The sequence below is a fragment of the Lagenorhynchus albirostris genome, chromosome 7 (genome assembly GCF_949774975.1).
Source record: "Lagenorhynchus albirostris chromosome 7, mLagAlb1.1, whole genome shotgun sequence".
Lineage (NCBI taxonomy): Eukaryota > Metazoa > Chordata > Mammalia > Artiodactyla > Delphinidae > Lagenorhynchus > Lagenorhynchus albirostris.
The window spans coordinates 77,652,742-77,680,350 of record NC_083101.1 but is presented as its reverse complement, the minus strand read 5'-3'; the positions used below and the strand labels follow the sequence as shown (position 1 = coordinate 77,680,350).

The window sequence follows — 27,609 nt, the reverse complement described above, 5'->3', positions numbered from 1 at the left end:
TACTGGGGAATAGGAAACAACTGAGCCATTGAGTCTGTCGAGCTGTGTACTCATTGTAAATAGAGACTTATCCTGCATTGGCTTGCCAGGAAAAATTCACTCTATGGGGTGACTCATATTTGGTCATTTTTGTTTGTTTTACTGCTTTGGACATCTTCAGGAGAAAGAAATCTTCCTAGACTAAGAGAGTCGAAGTATCAGAAAATATGAAGAGATTGTTTTGAGTGCACCGTGGTATACCATTCAAATATTCTTCCTTTTCTCCTCATGTGCAGAGTCGAATTAAATAGAAATAACAATAATTTTTTAAAATGGAAGGAGGCTATTCTTCTTGTGTTGTGATATGCCAATGTCAGAATTAAATGAGGATATAGCAATATGTGTGGTTTATATATGCAGGAAGTAGCAAATATATTCATATAGTCAATATAAGCCACTGAAGATTATTTTGGGCCTTGAACAATTCAGCCTATTTTGGATTAATGAGAAATGTCAAAACACCAATGTGGGAGGGTCATCCATTATTGGGAATAGAAAAAAATACCACCGAAGAGTATGCTCGGAGGGAATTGTAAGGATTAATGTACACAAATTTAGAAGAGAGAGCGAGGTGAGAGGACTCCCCACTCAGTAGTACATTAAAGAGATCTACCTCCCATGACTTTCTGAATCATTCAGGAAGGATTTAGAGAATATGATATTCTTATAACTTCATGAGTAGGACCAGTAAAGTATAATTTCTAATTGTTACTATGTCTCTACTGAAATTGAAGTTTGGAGTGCCTCATTTAGGGTGAATTACTTTTAAAAATCATGAATTCTCTCATCTTCAGGCATTTTAACTTTCTACTTTTATTTTTAAATAGTAAAGTAGTATTGTTTCTGAACTAGTAAACTTGAAAATAAGATAACATTTGGAGATGGAAAAAAATGAGAGGTCTTCCTATTATGGGTGGATAAATCAAGAACGATTTATCTGATCTTGTGAGTTAGAACAATTAGCCAGGTAAATGGGAACCCAGGTGTGGGTTCCTGACCAACTGTAATGCGTCAAACTGTATCAGAGAGGTATTGACCAAATGCTTAGAGAGTACAATACAGTGTCTAATAGTTTGAGCTCATTCATCAAAGACATTTACCCAAAGGTTGCTGAGTCACTTTATCTAAAAAAATACTCTTTAAAATGTGCTTCCGCTTCCTCTTTCATGGTGAGAGATAAATTGTTGTCCAAATCTCATGAATTTCAAAGAACGATTCCTTGCTGAAATACCCCTTGTTTAGTATCAGAATGATAAGCTCTTATGAGTGATCACATTTAGAAAATTTAGTACATAATGATTTAATCCTATTTCTACATTGTTGCCTAAGATTATGTCATCTTGGGTTTCAAACCTGTGCATAAAGTGACTTCAGTGGAAGGATGAATAACATGTCTTTACATAATACATTGAAAGGAAGTTTACATCTTATAGATTTTATAAAGGGAAGGATAGATTTGCGAAGTAAGAGTAGAATTATGTGGCTATAGTAGTCAGGGTTCTCTAGAGAAACAGAAGGATGTGAGGTAAATCTAAAAATAAATATTAAGGAAATATTAAGGAATTCCCTCATGTGATTGTGAGGTCTGGCAAGTCCAAAATCTGTAGGGTAAGCTGGCAGGCTGGAGATCCAAGAAAGAGTTGCTGTTGCAGCTGGAGTCCAAACACTGTCTGCTGGCTGAATTCTCTCTTCCTTAGGGAGCTCAATCTTTTTCCTAAGGCCTTCAAATGAATGGAGATATATATATATATATATATATATATATATATATATATATATATATATACCACCTGTAACTGGTATTTTACAAGTTTCATTCTCCATTTGTTTGTTACCAATATATAGAAATGCTCTTCACTTTGATATTGACTTTGTATCTTGCTGCTTAATTCCTTGTTAATTCTACTACTAAGTACTACTACTACTAGCTAATAATGCTAGAATTAAAATATTGTGTTGCCTAAAATGTTTGTTCGTTTTTTTCCATAAGATGGCTCTAGTAGCACTAAGTTGTCTTCAATTTCATTCAAAACAATTTTGTTAGATTGTATTGTGACAGCTGTCCTATCAGTGGGCATTAAAAAAAACACATCAAAATTGGTGAATTTTTGTGTAGCCATTTTAATATTGAAGACGAAAGAAAAACATTTTTAGCATATTATGCTTTATTATTTCAAGAAATGTAAAAACGCAATGGAAACACACACAAAAAGTTGTGCAGTGTATGGAGAAGGTGCTGTGACTGATTGAATGTGTCAAAAGCGGTTTGCTAAGTGTCGTGCTCGAGATTTCTCGCTGGACGGTGCTCCACGGTCGGGTAGACCAGCTGAAGTTGATAGCAATCAAATCGAAACATTAACTGAGAACAATCAATGTTATACCATGGGGGAGATAGCCGACATACTCAAAATATCCAAATCAAAAGTTGAAAATCATTTGCACCAGCTTGGTTATGTTCATCACTTTGATGTTTGGGTTCCACATAAGTTAAGTGAATAAAAACCTTCTTGACCATATTTCTGCATGCAATCCTATACTTAAACGTCACAAAAATGTCCCGTTTTTAAAACAAATTGTGACGGGCGATGAAAAGTGGATACTGTACAATAATGTGGAATGGAAGAGATTGTGGGGCAAGAGAAATGAACCACCACCAACTACACCAGAGGCCGGTCTTCATCCAAAGAAGGTGATGTTGTGTATATGGTGGGATTGGAAGGGTGTCCTCTATTATGAGCTTCTTCCAGAAAACCAAATGATTAATTCCAGTAAGTACTGCTCCCAGTTAAACCAACTGAAAGCAGCACTTGACAAAAAGCGTCTGGAATTAGTCAACAGAAAACGCATAATTTTCCATCAGGATAACGCAAGATTCCATGTTTCTTTGATGACCAGGCAAAATCTGTTACATCTTGGCTGGGAAGTTCTGATCCATCCGCCATGTTCACCAGACATTGTACCTTCAGATTTCCTTTGATTTCAGTCTTTAGAAAATTATCTTAATGGAAAAACTTTCAGTTCCCTGGAAGACTGTAAAAGACACCTGGAATAGTTCTTTGCTCAAAAAGATAAAAAGTTTTAGGAAGAGGGAACTATGAAGTTGCCTGAAAAATGGCAGAAGGTAGTGGAACAAAAGGGTGAATATGTTGTTCAATAAAGTTCTTGGTGAAAATGAAAAATGTGTCTTTTATTTTTACTTAAAAACTGAAGGAACATTTTGGCCAACCCAACACTTTTGTTGATCACTTAGGACTTTATGGTAGACAGTGGGGTTGCCTGTGATTAGAAACAATTTTACTTTCTCATTTTCTACATAGATAGATAGATTTATATAAATTATATAAATGATAGATTTCTCTCCTGCGCATAGGTGAACTCTCCCTACTATCTCAGGACCTGGAGTACTCAGATGGATCTTTGCTGTTCGCCTGCTGAACCCTTTTTTTCTGAGTGAGTACTTAATGAAGGCCTGTGGGCAATTGGTGATGGGTGGGTGCAAACCCTTTTGAGCTTCATACTAAACTATGACATACTAAACATACTAGAACCTAAACACTCAAGCTAGTCGTCTCTCAACTTTAAACAATTGTAAAATATTCAGCTAGTTTCTCCTAATTCCTAATGATGGCAGCTTCCTTCTTTCTCACTGTTTTGCCAAGGAAAAACCAGCACTGGGTCTCTTCTCTACTAGAAGATGATCGTTTCTGAATTTTTAATTCATTTAAGTTTGCTTAGATTCTTAGAGCTTTTATAGATTTAAGCAAATCTGTAATTTTAGGGGTCATCTGCCTTGTTCTTCTTACTAGGGTGTAAGAAATATTCCTTTGCAACATATTACATTCAAAGCAGAAGCAGAAACATTCTTTTTTGTAGGTGTCTATTTGGTCTGTCAAAGACCTTTGTAGGTCTGTTAGCTTTGCACAATAATTTCTTATTGTGAAATTGTCTCCTTAATTTTTACCAGTGATTTTCTTTTTTGGTGCAATTGTATATAATGATAATATATTATTATAAAACAATAAAATAAATATTTCAATGATAAGTGGGATGAAATGTTTGATATTAAATTGTATTTGTTATTCCTCATTAAACTGTGAGGTGCTTCAAAATGTATAATATAATTATTGATAAAAGAATAGCATATATCACCAGAACATAAGAGACTTTAGAAATAGTGCCACCATATATCAGAAATTAATATATCACAAACTTGTTCATTTAGTTTTTTAAGAAAATGTGAAGTGTTTAATTTATATGCTGGTCCCCCCCAAAAAAAGCACCTCAAGTTGGAACCCTGAGTGTGGGAGCCAAGCATAGAAGAAAAAGGAAAAGATATGGGAGAGAAAACACTTTAAGCATTCACTAAATGTGGCAAGATTGTAATTTTGTATTTGCTTAAAATCTCATGTGTTTGTGCATGTATTAGAATTATACTAAACACACTGAGAATAAGAGTTCTGGAACTAAAAATAAAGGTGCAAGGGCAGTAGGAAGTGTGTTGCAGACATTAGGGAAATCCAGTTTCACATGAATAAAAATGGGGTTGACATGTATAAGAAGAAAGCCAATAAAATAGAGCAAATACTTGGTAAACGCAGGATTCAAAACAGGATTCTGTGGATTCCAGCTTGATTGTTTCCATTACCCTGTACTGTTTGGCACAAATTGTGAGGTGACCTGCTCTTAGATTGTACCTGCCTAGGACAGTGACCCAGTCCACCCGGAAGTTCTGAGGGGTGAAGGTCACCACTCATAGAAGATCACTGGCTCTTTACAGCTTCTTGGCAGGTGGCTCTGTCTCTCACAGAGCTTCAGCTGTCTCACGCAGAATCACATCTTCCCTGACTGGGGCCCTTAAACTTCTGTTTCTAAGTGTACTTGGCAGGAGAAAAAAGAAGGAAATTTAGTCACACTGAAATTCCTGCCAGGTGGTAGCTCAAAAAGGAGATGTGTGTGCGTGTGTGTGTGTGTGTGTGTGTGAGATGGGAGATGATATCCTTTCCACAGTTAGGATTATCAGAAAAGCTGTTTTTTCACTGGCAGAGGAGGGGGACTCCAAGGAATCGATCTCTGTACGAATTCCCAGGAGAAACAATCTAGGATAAAAGAGAATGAGGCAGAAAGAGGGAGTGAAACTTTGAAAGAAATTACAATTCTCGTCTATTCAGTAAAGAGTACAATGAACAGACTATTCTCAGTTGGGAAGAAGTGGATCTGTAGCGTTATTAATCAAAGAGCAAAGTAAGAAGCTCTGATCTAGAAATGTTTAACACTATTTATTCTATGTAGAACAGTTGCCTACTCATATAATATGTTCTTACACTCTTCTCCAATATAGCGTATTTTATTGTACAAAAAAGTGCTGTATTGCCATAAATTTACTACTGATGAAGGATGTGGGCGATTAGAAGCCTTCATTTCTAAAGTCATAAGTTTCCCTCCCCAAACTGTAGGTCTTCCAGTAGAGGTAAAGCTAGCAGACAGAGACTTCTTAATTTCATCTCTTTGTCATTTTTGTTTTGTGTTTGTTGTTATTCTAAATCACTTAGAAAAGAAGATGGAAGAGATTGCAGAGGGAGGCTAGAAATCACCCATCCTAACTTTAGATTCTGTTTCTCAGGACAATAGAAGGCAACACAGTGTGCCTTACATATGTTTGTGCTGATGTGTCCTGGAGATTTAAGCTATTCTTTTGCCTTTGCTCTTTTAATGCAAGGCCTTGTCAATTTAGTCAGTACTAAGACTCTAGTAGAAAAAATAGTTTTAATTAAAGTAACAAAAGAATTACTAAGACAGCATTTTATGCATTCATTGTATTGATTTAAACCATACTATTTTTTGAAATTTTAGTGCAAACAAGAGGCATTTTAATGAATAAATTTACATTTAGAATTCATGTAAAATATGTAATTGGCAATACCTGCCCAAAGTAACACATTGTCTGTGGAGACAAATCATCTAGCAAAACAACTCTTTTACAGGAAAAAGAAAACAATAGTCAAGGCAGGAAAACATTCAGAGTCTACGGTATAGAAATTCAGTTAGAGTTTAAGGCAGCAGCAATTTAAAAGGTCAATGACTGGGCTTTGTTCATCAGCACGTAGCAAAATGAGGCTGAACAGATGGAACCCCATCTGCAGGGCGTCTGTATCTGTGGAGTGATGTTCTATAATGTGCTGATATATAAAAACTATAAATAGAAATCTCTGTAAATTAGTTCCCCTTTTACCAATTTTAACTATTTGAAAATCTTAAAAATCTCGGCTAATTGGGAAAAGGAAAAGAGTATCTATTCACCTTAAGGTCTGTGGTCTTTTCTGAGAGTAGTATCAACATGTTTACCATGATTCCTATCATAGGTCTGTCTGTGAAGTTAAGAAGAAAAAAAGTAAGGGAAAGGGGAAAAAATGATACTTGAAAATAGTTACGGTCAAAAAGTTCAAAGTGTCTTCTACCTGGAGAAAAAATCAATTGCAAACTTTTAGTCATTCAGATGGTAAAACAATGTTGACTACTGGTTTTAAAATTCTTTTTCTATCAATTTGTGTCATTTTTATTAAGTGGATTGAAAAACCTATTTTCTATCAATGCATCAAGAATTTATCTTTGCAATACCACTATTAAAATTCAATATTCAAAGATAAATTTTCTGTAAAAAATAGCTCCAATTTCTTACAGAGGTAGTAATCTATAGTGATTTTAGTTTTTTCTAAGGGAAGCAAAAGAAAAAATGACTGGGACATTATAAGAAAACTTATAGTGCAAAAAGTTTTCTTTTATATTCTATAATTACTGATACTACTGATGTGTATCTGCACACAGGCTGCATGACCTTGAACAATTTACTTAAAATCTGTTTGTCTCAGATTCCTCAAATGCAAAAAAGGATTATGATTATACTTACGATAATCTCATAAGGCTTTTATGAGAATTAAATAAGTCCACACATGTAAATTACTTAGAACTGTACCTGACATAGAATAAGTGTTCAGTGAATATCACATATTACAGTATAGACAGTACTCTTTGTGGCCCAGACATTAGCCAAAATTCTCCCCAGATGGCTCCCCAGGATGGGGCTGGATAGACATTTGTTACCCCTACATCTAAAAACTGTTTACTTAAATATTTTTCCTGTAAATATATTGTTCTTACTGTAAGACAGATGTACCATGGGCACCTGAAATTAATAATTTGCCGTGCAGTTTTGTCAGTGGGCTTAACATCTACCTAGTTAGATTCCTGCTGTAATCTTGGTTTTCCTTATTACTTTGGTTAAGGGAATGAGAACCAATCCATGGTTCCTCCTGGGTTTTGGTCTTTTAAAAAAATATTATCTTCTCAAAAATCAATCTTTCTCTCCCCAAATCTTGATGTCATCCAGTCTCTCCTGAATTTATTAAGTTAACCTTATCTTTTTCTTCTCTCTGCTCTTGATGCCTTCCCCTTGCTCTTATACAACAGATTCTTCCTGTGGTCAATACTTTCCATGCAAAAGGCACAATTATTCCTATTTAAGGATGAGAAAAATGAGGCTCCGAGAGATCAAGTGTACTTGTAAATTTGAACGTGGACCTATTTGACTTGAAATTTGTGCTTTGCAGTACTGCTAAGGCTGTCGATACATGAACTACAAAAGGCTCTACTATTCTAACACTATTGAAAACAGAAAGGTTGAGGAATGGGGTTAGCTTTATTGTCAGACAAGCCAATATACTGGGATAGTAGACATGTAATGTACCAAATATCTCATTCTTTAAAGCCTTTTTTAGAGAGTCCCACCCTTTTTAGACAATGGTATTGAAACTAAGGTTCATATATGTAATATTTTATCCTCTTTGCTTGTGTATGATGGGAGGGGTAACATTTAAATTGTTCAGAAGATCAAGACTTGAAAATTGGGGATGCATATTTTCAAATTGTAGTTCATGTTTTACTAAAAATGTAGAAATCTCTTGGAAGCCAAGCCATAATTTTTAATTGGTCCCAGAGAGGTAAAGAATATGGAAAAGGAGATAAATACTTTATGTTAATCATTACCCTTGAATAAAAAAGAAGACTACAAATCCTAATTTCTCTATAAGAAGTTAGAATGACCCTAAAAATTAGAAAGTAGGAGGAAATCATGTATCATAAGAATTGAACTATTTTGTCCTGGAAATAATTACAAACACTTCTGAAAGGAAGGAACTATGGTAATAAATAGGAATTTCTGTAGAATTTATTTATTCCCAAACTGTACTGTACACTGAATTTTTTCACAGACCTTTTCAAAAATACAGGTACTTGGACCACTCATGTAATCTACTGAATCAGAATTCTCATTTACAAATAATTATTTTGTACAAATAGGCTTTTGAAAAACTGCTCTAGACTATGACTTGCTGCTGTTCTTAGAAACACACACACACACACACACAAAACCTATTTTGATCATTTATTTTAAAACAGTTTGAAGAATAAGATTATAAAATAAATGAAAACAATAAGAAACATTTCTGTCATGATATATTAGTCATATTATAACAAATGTGGTCTCTTTTTAAAGTAAATGTTGGGAGGTTGGGATGAATGAAATCAAGTGAACCTCAAACTTATTGACGAGAATACTTTAAGTATTTCATTCAAAAATTGTAACAAATATTGAGGAATGAGCAGTAATATATATCTGATTCAAAAATAATATTTGGGTTTTTTTTTAATCATTCGATTTTATATGGCAAAACATTGATTTGCTCTGATTTCAAATGTCATAGATTTTTACAACATTGTGCACTAACTGGGCCCTTTCAAGTTTGATTTCTATAACACTAATTAATTTCCTGGACCCGGGCCTAAGTGACAAGATCATACAACCTTATGACAATAGAAGAATGGGTCAGGAGGCATAACAAGAAGTTGTATAAATGGCTCCAGAGATCAGCCTGTGTTCAAAGGGACTGACAAAGTTATATTCCTAACCATTTAGATATAATTTTGTCTAAACTGCTTCACATGTTTAAAACCATTCTTCTATCAGTAGACATGTAAGCTAGGACGTCATGAAGCAAGTAAAAACAGTTGAGTCCACTGCTCTTTGGTAATAAAGAATTTCTAATAATTGGAGTATCAACAGTCAATGGGCTTTACATGTGTGTTGAAAAGGTAATTTAGAAAGATTTCTTCCCATTGCTATTTGCAAGTACTTTCTTAAATTTAATTCAATCCATATATTATAAATTACCATATTTCCGTATATATTGGCTATCTCATCTTCAGTCATCTTTCTATAACAAAATAATAGATTATCTTCAAACAAACATCATTTACAGTGGAATAGATTTTAGCATTTTTTATGAGTTTGGATTCTAATGAATTGTGTTGTTAGAAAATAATTCTCCAGCAGTATTAAATGAATACTTTTCCTAATTAATTACCAACTTGCTAGGTGTAGAAATTCAGTGAAAGGGAATAACAAATAGGTACATATTTATGGATTGAGAAACTGTATGGCTGGTGGTGTTACCAATTAGAAGAGAACATTGGAGAAACATTGTTTTGAAAATGCTAATGTGATGTTGCAAGTATGGATTTAGGACTCAAAAGTGTATAAAGGAAGTTAAATAATGGAAGAGATGAAATTAGCCAGGGAGCATAAGTAGTGAAAAGAATAAGAGTATAAGAAGAAAAAGAGATCAAAGGTCTAGGAAACACTCAAATGTCAAGACACTGAAGATCTTGAAAGGATCTGAACCAAAGTCTAATCAGGAGGAAAACCAGGAATGCTCTTTTGATTATAATAGACCCAAAGGAGTTGAGAGAATCGTGATTAGATTTTTAAAAAATCAGAAGATACAGCAAAGACAAGTAAAATAAGGGTCATCATCATATAGTTCCAGAATGTCAAAATCTTAAAAGTAAGAAGGATTCTGTTACCCAATTGTGGCCAAACTATTATAAAGATTATCTGAAATTTAAAATATTTTTTATCTACTGTTGTCAGAACCTTGATCTTACATGAAGAGGTTAATATAGTAGTGCTTAAAGAAAATAAAACTAAAAACAGATGAGTTAATTTTTGTTGAATGAGTGTATATTGACCTATTTCTGGTGTGTTTGAGTATCTGAATCAATCTAAAATGTAAAAGTACTTTCATAGTTGAGTAGGTTACTTAGTAATGTTTTGTCTGCTGAGAACGTATATATTCAAGGATTGCCCTGGATTGTATATATCTGTTTGTGCACCAATTTGTATAAAATGTAGCAATAATAATACTTTTACTAGGATTTTTCTAAATCTCTTATATTTTTCTTACTGAAAAAATAAAAACCAAAACATTAAAATAAAATGCTTTCTCCAATTAAAATGAGATAATAAACTTGAATTTCACACTCTATTGTCAGTAGTAAGTTGGAGAAAAAATTTTAAGGCCAGGGCTTCACTTTTTCAAACATGATGGGCTGAACACAATCATCAGTGTTCTTTTGACTATAATTCATATATTTCTGATTAGCACCATGAATGTAGAAAGCAGAGGAGTAGACAAAATAAGTTGTAGTTTAATAATGAATTATGCCCACTGAGGTTATATATTTTTCAGGGTTGCTTTTTGAAAAACAACTCATATTTTCCTGGAGTTACCTCTAGGTTCAGTGCCACTGAATGAAAAGACACCCTACATGTGTAGCACAGTCATTAAGATTTCATCTCTAATTTCACATGTTTGTAACATAGGTCAAGGAACCATCACGTGTGAGGTCAGAGTATTGCAATAAAACTTAGACCAAAATAGATCTTGGTCAGAAATCTTGTCATCAATTTTGAATGACATTTCTTACAAACACAGAGCACTCATTGATTCACTTGTGAGGCTTCTTTAGACTCATACTCTGGCAGGAAGCTCTGGTGTACAGTGGGGCATGATTGAAGCCCCTTCATCTCTCCTATGATGTATTATTTGAAAATGTCAAACTTGTTTTCCTATTCCTGGAATCTAAATGATTCGGAATGAGCTGCTTATTTATATACACAGTCACTCCTTAATAGTTTTGTAAAATTATGTGCTGTGACACTGCCAGTAAGAAAAGGGATTGCCTTATGCAGATTACTGTTCTTCTCTTTCTACCTTCTCTTGATTGTGTTATCATAGTTATATTGCTGCATATTTTCACATCCATCTTGCAATTTGAAAGAAAATGAAATGGCTTAATAAATAATATGAGCTAAATTTTTTCATCTCAAAAGAGATTAGTTTTTCTTTTTCAGTCAGTGTAACAGTCCAAAACCATAATCGATTGTGAGGTTATTAAGAGGGAGAGAAATCTGCTACTGCTACTTGTATCTGACTTCAGGGTCCCCTCCAGTGATCCTACTCACTACTTGTAAGATATTGGACCTTCATGATATATAGGATCAACTCACTTGCTCTAAGAATACACCAGAAGTATCCTGAAGCCCCAACATCTTCATAAAGAGGATAACAATTATATCCATAACTACTCTCTCCACTGTCTATTTATTATAATCATTTTATAAATACTGAATCTCTCAACTCAGCTATTTAACAATACCCTATAATAAATATGCAAGTCAATCCAGAACATAAAAGTACTTTGATAGTTCAGTAGTTTATTTAGTAATGTTTCATCTGTCTTCCATGAGATTGTATATATTCAAAGATTGTCCTGGATTGCGTATATCAGTTTGTACACAGAATTGTATAAAACATAGCAATAATGCTTTTCCTAAGGTTTTTCTAAATCACTTTTATTTATTTATAATAAATAGAAGTCTAAGAATATTTTAAAGTGAACAAAATGCACATTATCACTAGATGTTTGTATCCAAAAAACAATATCACACTTAGTCCTAAGGAATAGGGCACCTCCCATAGTCCTGCAATTAAAATGGCCCCTATATATTACATGCAAAAAAACACATACACACACATCTCCTAGATTGTTACATCTGACTGTCCTCATCACTTGAATATGATACAGCATTTACACAGAGCAAACTGTTGTCCCAGACATCTCTTCTTAGTAGCAAAGTTCCATCATCAGGGAACCATTTCTCCCTCTGACCTGACAGCCTCAAAAGTAAAAGTGTCTGCATCTGAATGGCCTTTAGTTTTGTGGGATGTTCTACTGCCACAGAGACAGACACAGCTTCAGATCGTGAGAAGTGTCTCAGCAACAGATCCACTAAAGTCAGAGAATAAAACAAAGAGTAAATACAAAAATAGAACCCAAGAAAACAAAATCTGAAATTTTTCAATAAACAGAAACAATCCAAAACTATATCTACTTATAGTTTTCAACATATATTCAAAACATAATGGGGAACAAAGAAAGTGACCAAATTCACACACATACACACACACACACACACACACACACACACAAATGAAGAATAAGAGACACTGAATAAATTGCAAACAACCAGTAGTTAAACAAAGCCAAGGTAATTCCAATGACATGATGTTCATAAAATAATGTTTTGTTTAGTTTTTAGCCAGTAGTGATAATGTTTTGCATGGTACTAAGAATACACATTTATAGAAAAAAATAGAATTTTTATAAAAAATTTATACTCACCTATAGATAATGTCTAAGCTAAGTAAGACTAATCTGAAATTTGATTCTAGAATGACCAAATACATAGAACTGTGATTGGCTATGTCTAATTATGTTTGTATTTGTTTTGCATAGGGTCCATTAAACTTCATCAAATTTGCAAAAGTTGAGGCCAGTTATTTCCAAGTGCACTGGGATATAATCCTTGTTCTTAAAATGTTGTCTTTCCTTGCATAGGGTTTTAAGTAGATTCCCTTGGAGTATGAATGAGTATTCTCTACTCTCAGTGAATTTCAAGCATCAGTACATGGCTTGACTTCTCATATCTCTGTTCAGCTCACAGATACATTACAGCTTTTCCCTGCTTAGTCATAGTGCCAGGTCATTTCTGAAGTACTTTCACTGCCTATTTGCATGGTATATTTATTATTTCGTTATGAATCTGCAGCTTTAAGAGTCATCCTTGCCTTGCTTTCCCATGTCAATAAAAGAAGAGCAGTAAAATGCCTCACTGTCATAGTTATATCTAGTTCAAACATGACTACCAGGTTTTGAGAAATTACAGTGATAAAATCAGCTCAGTTGCTACTTTGTCACCTTCAATAAGTGACCTTGGTGGCCTTGTTGGAAAATTTATTGCCCATATATGTTGGATCTACTTCTGAACTTTATATTTTGTTCCACTTATTGATATGTTTATCTTTATACCAATACCATGTTGTCTTAATTTTAGTTGCATTGTAGTCTTGAAATCATAAAATGTAAGTCCTCTCAGTATGTTCTTTTAAAAAAATACTGTGTTCGAGCTTCTAAGTCACTTGCTTTTCTATATACATTTTAAAATCATCTCGTTTTCTGGGATTTTAATTGACTTTGCCTTTAATATATAGGTCAGTAAAGCGGATAATTAACATCTTAATATTGGAAAGTTATACCCATGACAGCAGTATTAGACACATATTTTGGTATTTCTTAAAAATTTATCTCTGATGTTTTGAAGTATTTGGAGTAGAAGTATTGCATATTTTTCTTTGAATTTGTCATTAAATATTTTATAAACCTATTGTAAAAGGTACTCTTTAAATGTCATTTTCCAATTTACAGTTGATTTCAGTATCAAAAATTTTTATTCTACCAACTTGAGAAACTCAGTAAATATAGATTACTTATGATTTTCTACCTAAGCAACCTTTTCACCTTCAAATACGACCTGTTTCTTTCTTTCTAATATTTTACCATTTACTATTTTATCTTGCCTTATTGCACTGGCTCGATCTGAAAATACAATACAAATTAAGTGATGACAGCAAATAACCTTTTTTGTGTATATATCGCTTTGTTAATCTATCATTTCTGATACTTTTTAAACAGCTGGATTAAAGCAACATAGCTTCCCTATCAATCTGACACTTTTCCCTCATTCATTATTTCACCTAATATTCACTGATTGCCTGTTATGCCTTAAGTGTCTCTGGTGTGAAATACATTGCTAATTGACTGTGAAAAAAAACCCCACCATATTGCTCACTGTAGATTTGTTCATTGTAGATGCATATGCCTAGAAATTACCATGATGCACTTCATTCTGATTTTCTTGTACAAAGAGTGTGTGAATCCTTGAGAAGGTATTTTACATATCTGTCAGCATCATCTCTATGCTTTCACGTGGGAACTTTTGTAAATGTTGAGTAAAGGTGGATATATTAAAAGTAACCAAATCACAAAAATTGTAAATAAATAAAATTTCCAAGTCATGAGATAAATGAATATTAATTTATCTCTTTGAAAATACTTTTATAACTAAGAGCTATTGTTTGTCCCTTTTTTAGATTATAAGGATATACACTTGATATTTAAATGAAAATATTAGAAACTCTTGCTTTTACTCTCCTTATTTCAATTAATTTTGGTAAAGTCAAACTTCTTTGCTTTTCTTTTAATTTTTTTTATTTTTTATTTATTTTTTATTTTTTTAACATCTTGATTGGGGTATAATTGCTTTACAATGGTGTGTTAGTTTCTGCTTTATAACAAAGTGAATCAGTTGTACATATACATATGTTCCCATATCTCTTCCCTCTTGCATCTCCCTCCCTCCCACCCTCCCTATCCCACCCCTCCAGGGGGTCACAAAGCACCGAGCTCATATCCCTGTGCTATGGGGCTGCTTCCCACTACCTATCTACCTTACGTTTGTTAGTGTATATGTGTCCATGCCTCTCTCTCGCTTTGTAACAGCTCATCCTTCCCCCTCCCCATATCCTCAAGTCCGTTCTCCAGTAGGTCTGTGTCTTTATTCCTGTCTTACCCCTAGGTCCTTCATGACATATTTTTTTCTTAAATTCCATATATATGTGTTAGCATACGGTATTTGTCTTTCTCTTTCTGACTTACTTCACTCTGTATGGCAGACTCTAGGTCTATCCACCTCATTACAAATAGCTCAATTTCGTTTCTTTTTATGGCTGAGTACTATTCCATTATAAATATGTGCCAAATCTTCTTTATCCATTCATCCGATGATGGGCACTTAGGTTGTTTCCATCTCCAGGCTATTGTAAATAGAGCTGCAATGAACATTTTGGTACATGACTCTTTTTGAATTTTGGTTTTCTCAGGGTATATGCCCGGTAGTGGGATTGCTGGGTCATATGGTAGTTCTATTTGTAGTTTTTTAAGGAACGTCCATACTGTTCTCCACAGTGGCTGTATCAATTCACATTCCCACCAGCAGTGCAAGAGTGTTCCCTTTTCTCCACACCCTCTCCAACATTTATTGTTTCTAGATTTTTTGACGATGGCCATTCTGACTGGTGTGAAATGATATCTCATTGTAGTTTTGATTTGCATTTCTCTAATGATTAATGATGTTGAGCATTCTTTCATGTGTTTGTTGGCAGTCTGTATATCTTCTTTGGAGAAATGTCTATTTAGGTCTTCTGCCCATTTTTGGATTGGGTTGTTTGTTTTTTTAATATTGAGCTGCATGAGCTGCTTGCAAATTTTGGAAATTAATCCTTGGTCAGTTGCTTCATTTGCAAATATTTTCTCCCATTCTGAGGGTTGTCTTTCGGTCTTGTTTATGGTTTCCTTTGCTGTGCAAAAGCTTTGAAGTTTCATTAGGTCCCATTTGTTTATTTTTGTTTTTATTTCCATTTCTCTAGAAGGTGGGTCAAAAAGGATCTTGCTGTGATTTATGTCATAGATTGTTCTCCCTATGTTTTCCTCTAAGAGTTTGATAGTTTCTGGCCTTACATTTAGGTCTTTAATCCATTTTGAGCTTATTTTTGTGTATGGTGTTAGGGAGTGATCTAATCTCATACTTTTACATGTACCTGTCCAGTTTTCCCAGCACCACCTATTGAAGAGGCTGTCCTTTCTCCACTGTACATTTCTGCCTCCTTTATCAAAGGTAAGGTGACCATATGTGCGTGGGTTTATCTCTGGGCTTTCTATCCTGTTCCATTGATCTATCTTTCTGTTTTTGTGCCACTACCATACTGTCTTGATTACTGTAGCTTTGTAGTATAGTCTGAAGTCAGGGAGGCTGATTCTTCCAGCTCCGTTTTTCGTTCTCAAGATTGCTTTGGCTATTTGGGGTCTTTTGTGTTTCCATACAAATTGTGAAATTTTTTGTTCTAGTTCTGTGAAAACTGCCAGTGGTAGTTTGATAGGGATTGCATTGAATCTGTAGATTGCTTTGGGTAGTAGAGTCATTTTCACAATGTTGATTCTTCCAATCCAAGAACATGGTATATCACTCCATCTATTTGTGTCATCTTTTATTTCTTTCATCAGTGTCTTATAAATTTCTGCATACAGGTCTTTTGTCTCTTTAGGTAGGTTTATTCCTAGATATTTTATTCTTTTTGTTGCAGTGGTAAATGGGAGTGTTTTCTTGATTTCACTTTCAGATTTTTCATCATTAGTGTATAGGAATGCAAGAGATTTCTGTGCGTTAACTTTGTATCCTGCAACTTTACCAAATTCATGATTAGCTCCGGTAGTTTTCTGGTAGCATCTTTAGGATTCTCTATGTATAGTATCATGTCATCTGCAAACAGTGACAGCTTTACTTCTTCTTTTCCGATTTGGATTCCTTTTATTTCCTTTTTTTCTCTGATTGCTGTGACTAAAACTTCCAAAACTGTATTGAATAAGAGTGGTGAGAGTGGGCAACCTTGTCTTGTTCCTGATCTTAGTGGAAATGCTTTCAGTTTTTCACCATTGAAGATGATGTTGGCTATGGGTTTGTCATATATGGCCTTTATTATGTTGAGGAAAGTTCCCTCTATGCCTACTTTCTGCAGGGTTTTTATCATAAATCGGTGTTGAATTTTGTCGAAAGCTTTCCCTGCATCTATTGAGATGATCATATGATTTTTCTCCTTCAGTTTGTTAATATGGTTTAGCACATTGATAGATTTGCGTCTATTGAAGAATACTTGCATTCCTGGAATAAACTCCACTTGATCATGGTGTACGATCCTTTTAATGTGCTCTTGGATTCTGTTTGCTAGTATTTTGTTGAGGATTTTTGCATCTATGTTCATCAGTGATATTGGCCTGTAGTTTTCTTTCTTTGTGACATCCTTGTCTGGTTTTGGTATCAAGGTGATGGTGGCCTCGTAGAAGGAATTTGAGAGTGTTCCTCCCTCTGCTATACTTTGGAAGAGTTTGAGAAGGATAGGTGTTAGCTCTTCTCTAAATGTTTGATAGAATTCTCATGTGAAGCCATCTGGTCCTGGGCTTTTGTTTGTTGGAAGATTTTTAATCACAGTTTCAATTTCAGTGCTTGTGATTGGTCTGTTCATATTATCTATTTCTTCCTGATTCAATCTTGGCAGGTTGTGTATTTCTAAGAATTTGTCCATTTCTTCCAGGTTGTCCATTTTATTGGCATAGAGTTGCTTGTAGTAATCTCTCATGATCTTTTTTATTTCTGCAGTGTCAGTTGTTACTTCTCCTTTTTCATTTCTAATTCTATTGATTTGAGTCTTCTCCCTTTTTTTCTTGATGAGTCTGGATAACGGTTTCTCTATTTTGTTTATCTTCTCAAACAACCAGCTTTTAGTTTTATTGATCATTGCTATTGTTTCCTTCATTTATTTTTCATTTATTTCTGATCTGACTTTTATGATTTCTTTCCTTCTGCTAACTCTGGGGTATTTTTGTTCTTCTTTCTCTAATTGCTTTAGGTGCAAGGTTAGATTGTTTATTCGAGATGTTTCCTGTTTCTTAAGATGGGCTTGTATTGCTATAAACTTCCCTCTTAGAACTGCTTTTGCTGCATCCCATAGGTTTTGGGTCTTCGTGTCTCCATTGTCATTTGTTTCTAGGTATTTTTTGATTTCCTCTTTGATTTCTTCAGTGATCACTTCGTTATTAAGTAGTGTATTGTTTAGCCTCCATGTGTTTGTATTTTTTACATATCTATTCCTGTAATTGATATCTAGTCTCATGGCGTTCTGGTCGGAAAAGATCCTTGATACAATTTGTTTTCTTAAATTTACCAAGGCTTGATTTGTGACCCAAGATATGATCTATCCTGGAGAATGTTCCATAAGCACTTGAGAAAAATGTGTATTCTGTTGTTTTTGGATGGAGTGTCCTATAAATATCAATTAAGTCCATCTTGTTTAGTGTATCATTTAAAGCTTGTGTTTCCTTATTTATTTTCATTTTGGATGATCTGTCCATGGGTGAAAGTGGGGTGTTAAAGTTCCCTACTATGAATGTGTTACTGTCGATTTCCCTGTTTATGGCTGTTAGTATTTGCCTTATATATTGAGGTGCTCCTATGTTGGGTGTGTAAATATTTACAATTGTTATATCTGCTTCTTGGATCGATCCCTTGATCATTATGTAGTGTCCTTGTTTGTCTCTTCCAATAGTTTTTATTTTAAAGTCTATTTTGTCTGATATGAGAATTGCTACTCCAGCTTTCTTTTGATTTCCATGTGCATGGAATATCTTTTTCCATCCCCTTACTTTCAGTCTGTATGTGGCTCTAGGTCTGAAGTGGGTCTCTTGTAGTCAGCATATATATGGGTCTTGTTTTTGTATCCATTCAGCCAATCTGTGTCTTTTCGTAGGAGCATTTAGTCCATTTACATTTAAGGTAATTATCGATATGTATGTTCCTATTTCCATTTTCTAAACTGTTTTGGGTTCGTTATTATAGGTCTTTTCCTTCTCTTGTGTTTCTTGCCTAGAGAAGTTCCTTCAGCATTTGTTGTAAAGCTGGTTTGGTGGTGCTGAACTCTCTCAGCTTTTGCTTGTCTGTAAAGGTTTTAATTTCTCCATCAACTCTGAATGAGATCCTTGCTGGGTAGAGTAATCTTGGTTGCAGGTTTTTTTCCTTCATCACTTTCAGTATGTCCTGCCACTCCCTTCTGGCTTGTAGGGTTTCTGCTGAGAGATCAGCTGTTAACCTTATGGGGATTCCCTTTTGTGTTATTTGTTGTTTTTCCCTTGCTGGTTTTAATATGCTTTCTTTGTATTTAATTTTTGACAGTTTGATTAATATGTGCCTTGGGGTATTTCTCCTTGGATTTATCCTGTATGGGACTCTCTGTGCTTCCTGGACTTGATTAACTATTTCCTTTCCCATATTAGGGAAGTTTTCAACTATAATCTCTTCAAATATTTTCTCAGTCCCTTTATTTTTCTCTTCTTCTTCTGGAACCCCTATAATTCGAATGTTGGTGCGTTTAATGTTGTCCCAGAGGTCCTTGTGAGTGTCCTCAGTTCTTTTCATTCTTTTTTCTTTATTCTGCTCTGCAGTAATTATTTCCACTATTTTATCTTCCAGGTCACTTATCCGTTCTTCTGCCTCAGTTATTCTGCTATTGATCCCATCTAGAGCATTTTTCATTTCATTTATTGTGCTGTTCATCATTGTTTGTTTCATCTTTAGTTCTTCTAGGTCCTTGTTAAATGTTTCTTGCATTTTGTCTATTCTATTTCCAAGGTTTTGGATCATCTTTACTATCATTATGCGGAATTCTTTTTCAGGTAGACTGCCCATTTCCTCTTCATTTGTTAGGTCTGGTGGGTTTTTATCTTTCTCCTTCATCTGCTGTGTGTTTTTATGTCTTCTCATTTTTCTTATCTTACTGTGTTTGGGGTCTCCTTTTTGCAGGCTGCAGGTTTGTAGTTCCCGTTGTTTTTGATGTCTTTCCCCTGTGGCTAAGGTTGGTTCAGTGGGTTGTGTAGGCTTCCTGGTGGAGGGGACTAGTGCCTGTGTTCTGGTGGATGAGGCTGGATCTTGTCTTTCTGGTGGGCAGGTCGACGTCTGGTGGTGTGTTTTTGGGTGTTTCTGGACTTACTATGATTTTAGGCAGCCTCTCTGCTAATGGGTGGGGTTGTGTTCCTGTTTTGCTAGTTGTTTGGCATAGGGTGTCCAGCACTGTAGCTTGCTGGTCGTTGAGTGAAGATGGGTGCTGGTGTTGAGATGGAGATATCTGGGAGATTTTCAGCATTTAATATTATGTGGAGCTGGGAGGTCTCTTGTGGACCAGTGTCCTGAAGTTGGCTCTCCCACCTCAGAGGCACAGCACTGACTCCTGGCTGCAGCACCAAGAGCCTTTCATCCACACGGCTCAGAATAAAAGGGAGATAAAGTAGAGAGAAAGAGTTAGTAGAAGTAGGAAGAAAGAAAGAAAGAAAGAAAGAAAGGGAGGAAGGAGGAAAGAAGGAAAAGAAAGAAAGGGAGGGAGGGAGGAAGGAAGGAAGGAAGGAGGGAAGGAAGAAAAAAGATACAGTACAACTAAATAAAATAAAGTTATTAAATTAAAAAGAATTATTAAAAAAAAGGGACAGATAGAACCTTAGGACAAATGATAAAAGCAAAGCTATACAGACAAAATCTCACACAGAAGCATATACACATATAAACTCACAAAAAGAGGAAAAGGGGAAAAAATCATAAATCTTGCTCTCAAAGTCCACCTCCTCAATTTGGGATGATTCGTTGTCTAAAGGAGGGAAGGAAGGGAGGGAGGGAGGGAGGGAGGGAGGGAGGGAGGGAAGGAAGAAAGAAAGAAAGAAAGAAAGAAAGAAAGAAAGAAAGAAAGAAAGAAAGAAAGAAAGAAAGAAAGAGAAAGAAAGAAGGTAAAGTAAAATAAAGTTTTTAAAATTAAAATTAATTATTAAGAAAAAAATTTTTAAAAATAACGGACGGATAGAACCCTAGGACAAATGGTGGAAGCAAAGCTATACAGACAAAATCTCACACAGAAGCATACACATACACACTCACAAAAAGAGGAAAAGTGGAAAAAATTATAAATCTTGCTCCCAAAATCCACCTCCTCAATCTGGGATGATTCGTTGTCTATTCAGGTATGCCACAGATTCAGGGTACATCAAGCTGATTGTGGAGCTTTAATCCACTGCTCCTGAGGCTGCTGGAAGAGATTTCCCTTTCTCTTCTTTGTTTGCACAGCTCCCAGGCCTCAGCTTTGGATTTGGCCCCGCCTCTGCTTGTAGGTCGCTGGAGGGCGTCTGTTCTTCGCTCAGAGAGGATGGGGTTAAAGGAGCCGCTGACTCGAGGGCTCTGGCTCACTCAGGCCGAGGGGAGGGAGGGGCGCGGAGTGCGAGGCGAGCCTTCGGCGGCAGAGGCCATCGTGACGTTGCACCAGCCTGAGGCGCGCCGTGCGTTCTCCCGGGGAAGTTGTCCCTGGATCCCGGGAACCTGGCAGTGGCAGGCTGCACAGGCTCTCCAGAAAGGGGGTGTGGATAGTGACCTGTGCTTGCACACAGGCCTCTTGGTGGCGGCGGCAGCAGCCTTAGCGTCTCCCGCCCGTCTCTGGGGGTCCGTGCTTTTAGCCACGGCTCGCGCCCATCTCTGGGGTCCTTGCTTTTAGCCGCGGCTTGCGCCCATGTCTGGAGTTCCTTTAAGCAGCGCTCTTAAACCCCTCTCCTCGAGCACCAGGAAACAAAGAGGGAAGAAAAAGTCTCTTGCCTCTTCGGCAGCTCCAGACCTTGTCCCAGACTCCCTCCGGGCTAGGCGTGGTGCACTAACCCCTTCAGGCTGTGTTCACGCAGCCAACCCCAGTCCTCTCCCTGTGCTCCAACCAAAGCCCGAGCCTCAGCTCGCAGCCCCACCCGCCCCGGCGGGTGAGCAGACAAGCCTCTCGGGCTGGTGAGTGCCGGTCGGCACCAATCCTCTGTGCGGGAATCTCCCCGCTTTGCCCTCCACACCCCTGTTGCTGTGCTCTCCTCCGCGGCCCCGAAGCTCCCCCCCCCCCGCCTCCCGCAGTCTCCGCCCGCGAAGGGGCTTCCTAGTGTGTGGAAACCTTTCCTCCTTCACAGCTCCCTCCCACTGGTGCAGGTCCCGTCCCTATTCTTTTGTCCCTGTTTTTTCTTTTGCCCTACCCAGGTACGTGGGGAGTTTCTTGCCTTTTGGGAGGTCTGAGGTCTTCTCCCGGCGTTCACGGGTGTTCTGTAGGAGTTGCTCCACGTGTAGCTGTATTTTTGGTGTATCTGTGGGGAGGAAGGTGATCTCCACGTCTTACTCTTCCGGCATCTTCCCCTCCTCTCTTTGCTTTTTTTCTTTACAAAAACGTTGAGTTGTGTCCTCCTCTTTTGCTGTTCCTCTTTAGTCCCTTTTACTCTTTAATACTTCGAAGTGATCATTTTTATTTCCTGCCATTTGTCTCACCTTCTGTCATTGTTAATTTAAAAATGACTTTTGATCTGAGAAAATTAAAATTCGCACCAGTAATTAGTTAACATCACAGATCCTTTAGCTTTTTCCTCTTATAATTCAAATATGCCAATGTCCAGTTTTATTTATTTATTAACAACTTTATTGGAGTATAATTGCTTTAAAATAGTGTGTTAGATTCTACTTTATAACAGAGTGAATCAGCTATACATATACATATATCCCCATATCTCCTCCCTCTTGCGTCTCCCTCCCACCCTCCCTATTCCACACCTCTAGGTGGTCACAAGGCACCAAGCTGATCTCCCGGTGCTATGCAGCTGCTTCCCAGTAGCTATCTGTTTTACATTTGGTAGTGTATATATGTCCATGCCACTCTCTCACTTCGTCCGAGCTTACCCTTCCCCCTCTCTGTGTCCTCAAGTCCATTCTCTACATCTGAGTCTTTATTCCTGTCCTGCCCCTAAGTTCTTCACAACCATATATATATATATATATATATTTTAGATTCCATATATATGTGTTAGCATACGGTATTTGTTTTTCTTACTTCACTCTGTAAGACAGAATTTAAGTCCATCCCCCTCACTACAAATAACTCCGTTTTGTTTCTTTTTATGGCTGAGTAATATTGCATTGTATATATGTGCCACATCTTCTTTATCCATTCATCTGTTGATGGACACTTAGGTTGCTTCCATGTCCTGGCTCTTGTAAGTAGAGCTGCAATGAACGTTGTGGTACATGACTCTTTTTGAATTATGGTTTTCTCAGGGTATATGCCTAGTAGTGGGATTGCTGGGTCATATGGTAGTTCTATTTTTAGTTTTTTGAGGAATCTCCATACTGTTCTCCATAGTGGCTGTATCAATTTACATTCCCACCAACAGTGCAAAAGGGTTCCCTTATCTCCACACCCTGTCCAGCATTTATTGCTTGTAGATATTTTGATGATGGCCATTCTGACTGGTGCGAGGTGATGCCTCATTGTAGTTTTGATTTGCATTTCTATAATGATTAGTGTTGTTGAGCATCCTTCCATGTGTTTGTTAGCAACCTGTATATGTTCTTTGGAGAAATGTCTCTTTAGGTCTTCTGCCCATTTTTGGATTGGGTGGTTTGTTTTTTTAATATTGAGCTGCATGAGCTGCTTGTAAATTTTGGAGATTAATCCTTTGTCACTTGCTTCATTGGAAAATATCTTCTCCCATTATGAGGGTTACCTTTTTGTCTTGTTTATGGTTTCCTTTGCTGTGTGAAAGCTTTCAATTTTCCTTAGGTCCCATTTGTTTATTTTTGTTTTTATTTCCATTTCTCTAGGAGGTGGGTCAAAAGGGATCTTGCTGTGATGTATGTCATAGAGTGTTCTGCCTATGTTTTCCTGTAAGAGTTTTATATTGTCTGGCCCTACATTTAGGTCTTTAATCCCTGTTGAGTTTATTTTTCTGTATGGTGTTAGGTAGTGTTCTAATTTCATTCTTTTACGTGTAGTTGGGCAGTTTTCCCAGCACGACTTATTGAAGAAGCTGTCTTTTCTCCATTATATATTCTTGCATCCTTTATCAAAAATAAGGTGACCATGGGTGTTTGGGTTTATCTCTGGGCTTTCAATCCTGTTCCATTGATCTATATTTCTGTTTTTGTGCCTGTACCATACTGTCTTGATTACTGTAACTTTGTAGTATAGTCTGCAGTCTGGGAGCCTGATTCCTCCAGCTCCATTTTCCTTTCTCAAGATTGCTTTGGCTATTCGGGGTCTTTTGCATTTCCATACAAATTATATAATTTTTTATTCTAGTTCTGAGAAAAATACCATTGGTAGTTTGGTAGGGATTGTATTGCATATGTAAATTGCTTTGGGTAGTATAGGCATTTTCATAGTGTTGACTCTTCTAATCAAGGAACATAGTATATCTCTCCAACTGTTTGCATCATCTTTAATTTCTTTCATCAGTGCTTATAGTTTCGTGCATACAGGTCTTTTTGTCTACATAGGTAGGTTTATTCCTAGATATTTTATTCTTTTTGTTGCAGTGGTGAACGGGAGTGTTTCCTTAATTTCTCTTTCAGATTTTTTATTGTTATTGTATAGGAATGCGAGAGATTTCTGTGCATTAATTTTGTATCCTGCTTCTTTACCAAATTCATTGTTTAGCTCTAGTAGTTTACTAGTAGCATCTTTACGATTCTCTATGTATAGTATCATGTCATCAGCAAACAGTGACAGCTTTACTTCTTTTCCAGTTTAGATTCCTTTTATTTCTTTTTCTTCTCTGATTGCCGTGGCTCAAACTTCCAAATCTATGTTGAATAATAGTGATGAGAGTGGACAACCTTGTCTTGTTCCTGATCTTAGGGGAAATGGTTTCAGTTTTTCACCATTGAGGACGATGTTGGCTGTCGTCTTGTCATATATGGCCTTTATTTTTTTGAGGTAAATTCCATCTACACCTACTTTCTACAGGGTTTTTATCATAAATGGGGGCTGAATTTTGTCGAAAGCTTTTCCTGTATCTATTGAGATGATCATATGTTTTTTCTCCTTCAATTTCTTAATACGGTTTATCACATTGATTGATTTGCATATATTGAAGAATCCTTGCATTCCTGGGATAAACCCCACTTGATCATGGTGTATGATCGTTTTAATGTGCTCTTGGATTCTGTTTGCTCGTATTTTGTTGAGGATTTTTACATCCATGTTCATCAGTGATATTGGCCTGTAATTTTCTTTCTTTGTGACATCTTTGTCTGGTTTTAGTATTATTGTGATGGTGGCCTCGTAGAATGAGTATGGGAATGTTCCTTCCTCTGTTATATTTTGGAAAAGTTTGAGAAAGATAGGTGTTAGCTCTTCTCTAAATATTTGATAGAATTCTCCTGTGAAGCTACCTGGTCATGGGCTTTTGTTTGTTGGAAGATCTTAAATCACAGTCTCTGTTTCAGTGCTTGCAATTGGTCTGTTTGTATTTTCTATTTCTTCCTGGTTCAGTCTCGGCACGTTGTGTATTTCTAAGAATTTGTCCATTTCTTCCAGGTTGTCCATCTTATTTGCATAGAGTTGCTTGTAGTAATCTCTCATAATTTTTTGTATTTCTGCAACATTGGTTGTTACTTCACCTTTTCATTTCTTATTGTGTTGATTTGAGTCTTCTCTCTTTTTTTCTTGATGAGTCTGGCTAATGGGTTACCAATTTTGTTTATCTTCTCAAAGAACCAGCTTTTAGTTTTATTGATCTTTGCTATTGTTTTCTTCATTTCTTTTTCATTTATTTCTGATCTGATCTTTATGATTTCTTTCTTTCTGCTAACTTTGGGGGTTTTTTGTTCTTCTTTGTGTAATTGCTTCAGGTGTAAGGTTAACTAGTTTATTTGAGATGTGTCTTGTTTCTTGAGGTAGAATTGTATTGCTATCAACTTCCCTCATAGAACTGCCTTTGCTGAATCCCATAGGTTTTGGGTTCTCATGTTTTCATTGTCATTTGTTTTAATGTATATTTGATTTCCTCTTTGATTTCTTCAGTGATGTCTTGGTTATTTAGTAGTGTATTGTTCAGCTTCCATGTGTTTGTATTTTTTACACATTTTTTTCCTGTAATTGAATCAGGTCTCATAGCGTTGTGATTGGAAAAGATAGTTGATATGATTTCAATTTTCTTAAATTTACCAAGTCTTGGTTTGTGACCTATGATATGATCTATCCTGGAAAATGTTCCATGAGCACTTGAGAAGACAGTGTATTCTGTTGTTTTTGGTGGAATGTCCTATAAATATCAATTAAGTCCCTTTTGTTTAATGTATCATTTGATGCTTTTGCTTCTTTATTTAGTTTCATTTTGTATGATCTGTCCATTGGGGAAAGTGGGGTGTTAAAGTCCCTACTATGATTGTGTTACTGTTGATTTCCCCTTTTATGGTTGTTAGCAATTGCCTTATGTATTGAGGTGCTCTTATGTTGGGTGAATAAATACTTACAATTGTTATAACTTCTTCTTGGATTGATCCCTTGATCGCTTGATTATTGTGTAGTGTCCTTCTTTGTCTTTTGTAATAGTGTTTATTTTAAATTCTATTTTGTATGATATGAGAATTGCTACTCCAGCTTTCTTTTGATTTCCATTTGCATGGAATATCTTTTTCCATCCCCTCACTTCCAGTTGTATGTGTCCCTAGGTCTGAAGTGGGTCTCTTGTAGACAGCATATACACAGGTCTTGTTTTTGTATCCATTCAGCCAGTCTGTGTCTTTTGGTGGGAGCATTTAATCCACTTACATTTAAGATAATTATCGATATGTATGTTCCTAATTCCATTCTCTTAATTGTTTCAGGCTTGTTATTATAGGTCTTTTCCTCCTCTTGTGTTTTCTGCCTAGAGAAGTTCCTTTAGCATTTGTTGTAAAGCTGGTTTGGTGATGTTGTATTCTCTTAGGTTTTGTTTGTCCATAAAGGTTGTAACTTCTCCATCAAATATGAATGAGATCCTTGCTGGATAGAGTAATCTTGGTTGTAGGTTTTTCCTTTCATCACTTTAAATATGTTCTGCCAGTCCCTTCTGGCTTGCAGAGTTTCTGCTGAAAGATCAGCTGTTAACCTTATGGGGATTCCCTTGTATGTTATTTGGGTTTTTTCCCTTGCTGGTTTTAATATTTTTTCTTTGTATTTTATTTTTTGTAGTTTAATTAATATGTGTCTTGACATGTTTCTCCTTGGATTTTCACGTATGGGACTCTCTGTGTTTCCTGGACTTTATTATTTCCTTTCCCATATTAAGGAAGTTTTCAACTATAATCTCTTGAAATATTTTCTCACTCCATTTCTTTTTGTCTTCTTCTTCTGGGACCCCTGTAATTCAAATATTGGTTCATTTAATGTTGTCCCAGAGGTCTCTGAGACTGTCCTGAATTCTTTTCATTCTTTTTTCTTTTTTAGGCTCTGCAGTAGTTATTTCCAGTATTTTATCTTCCAGGTCACTATCTGTTCTTTTCCCTCAGTCATTCTGCTATTGATTCCTTCTAGAGAATTTTTAATTTCATTTGTTGTGTTGTTCATCATTGTTTGTTTTCTCCTTAGTTCTTCTAGGTCCTTGTTAAGCATTTCTTGTATTTTCTTCATTCTATTTCCAAGATTTTCGATCATCTTTACTATCATTACTCTGAATTCTTTTTCAGGTAGACTGCCTATTTCCTCTTCCTTTTTTCAGTCTGATGGGTTTTTTTTTGCCTTGCTCCTTCATCTGCTGTGTGTTTCTCTGTCTTCTCATTTTGCTTAACTTACTGTGTTTGGGGTCTCCTTTTTGCAGGCTGCACATTCCTACTTCCCGTTGTTTTTGGTGTCTGTACCC

The 27,609-nt window shown here is 36.1% G+C and overlaps 1 long non-coding RNA gene across 1 annotated transcript in view; it reads left to right on the top strand.

Moving 5' to 3' along the window:
- The window catches only part of LOC132522954 (uncharacterized), a 413,938-nt gene that overhangs the window by 24,467 nt on the left and 361,862 nt on the right, over positions 1–27,609 (top strand). Inside the window, exon 3 of the long non-coding RNA XR_009541389.1 lies at positions 3,410–3,489. This is a non-coding gene — a long non-coding RNA (uncharacterized LOC132522954). The remainder of the gene's footprint in view (positions 1–3,409; positions 3,490–27,609) is intronic.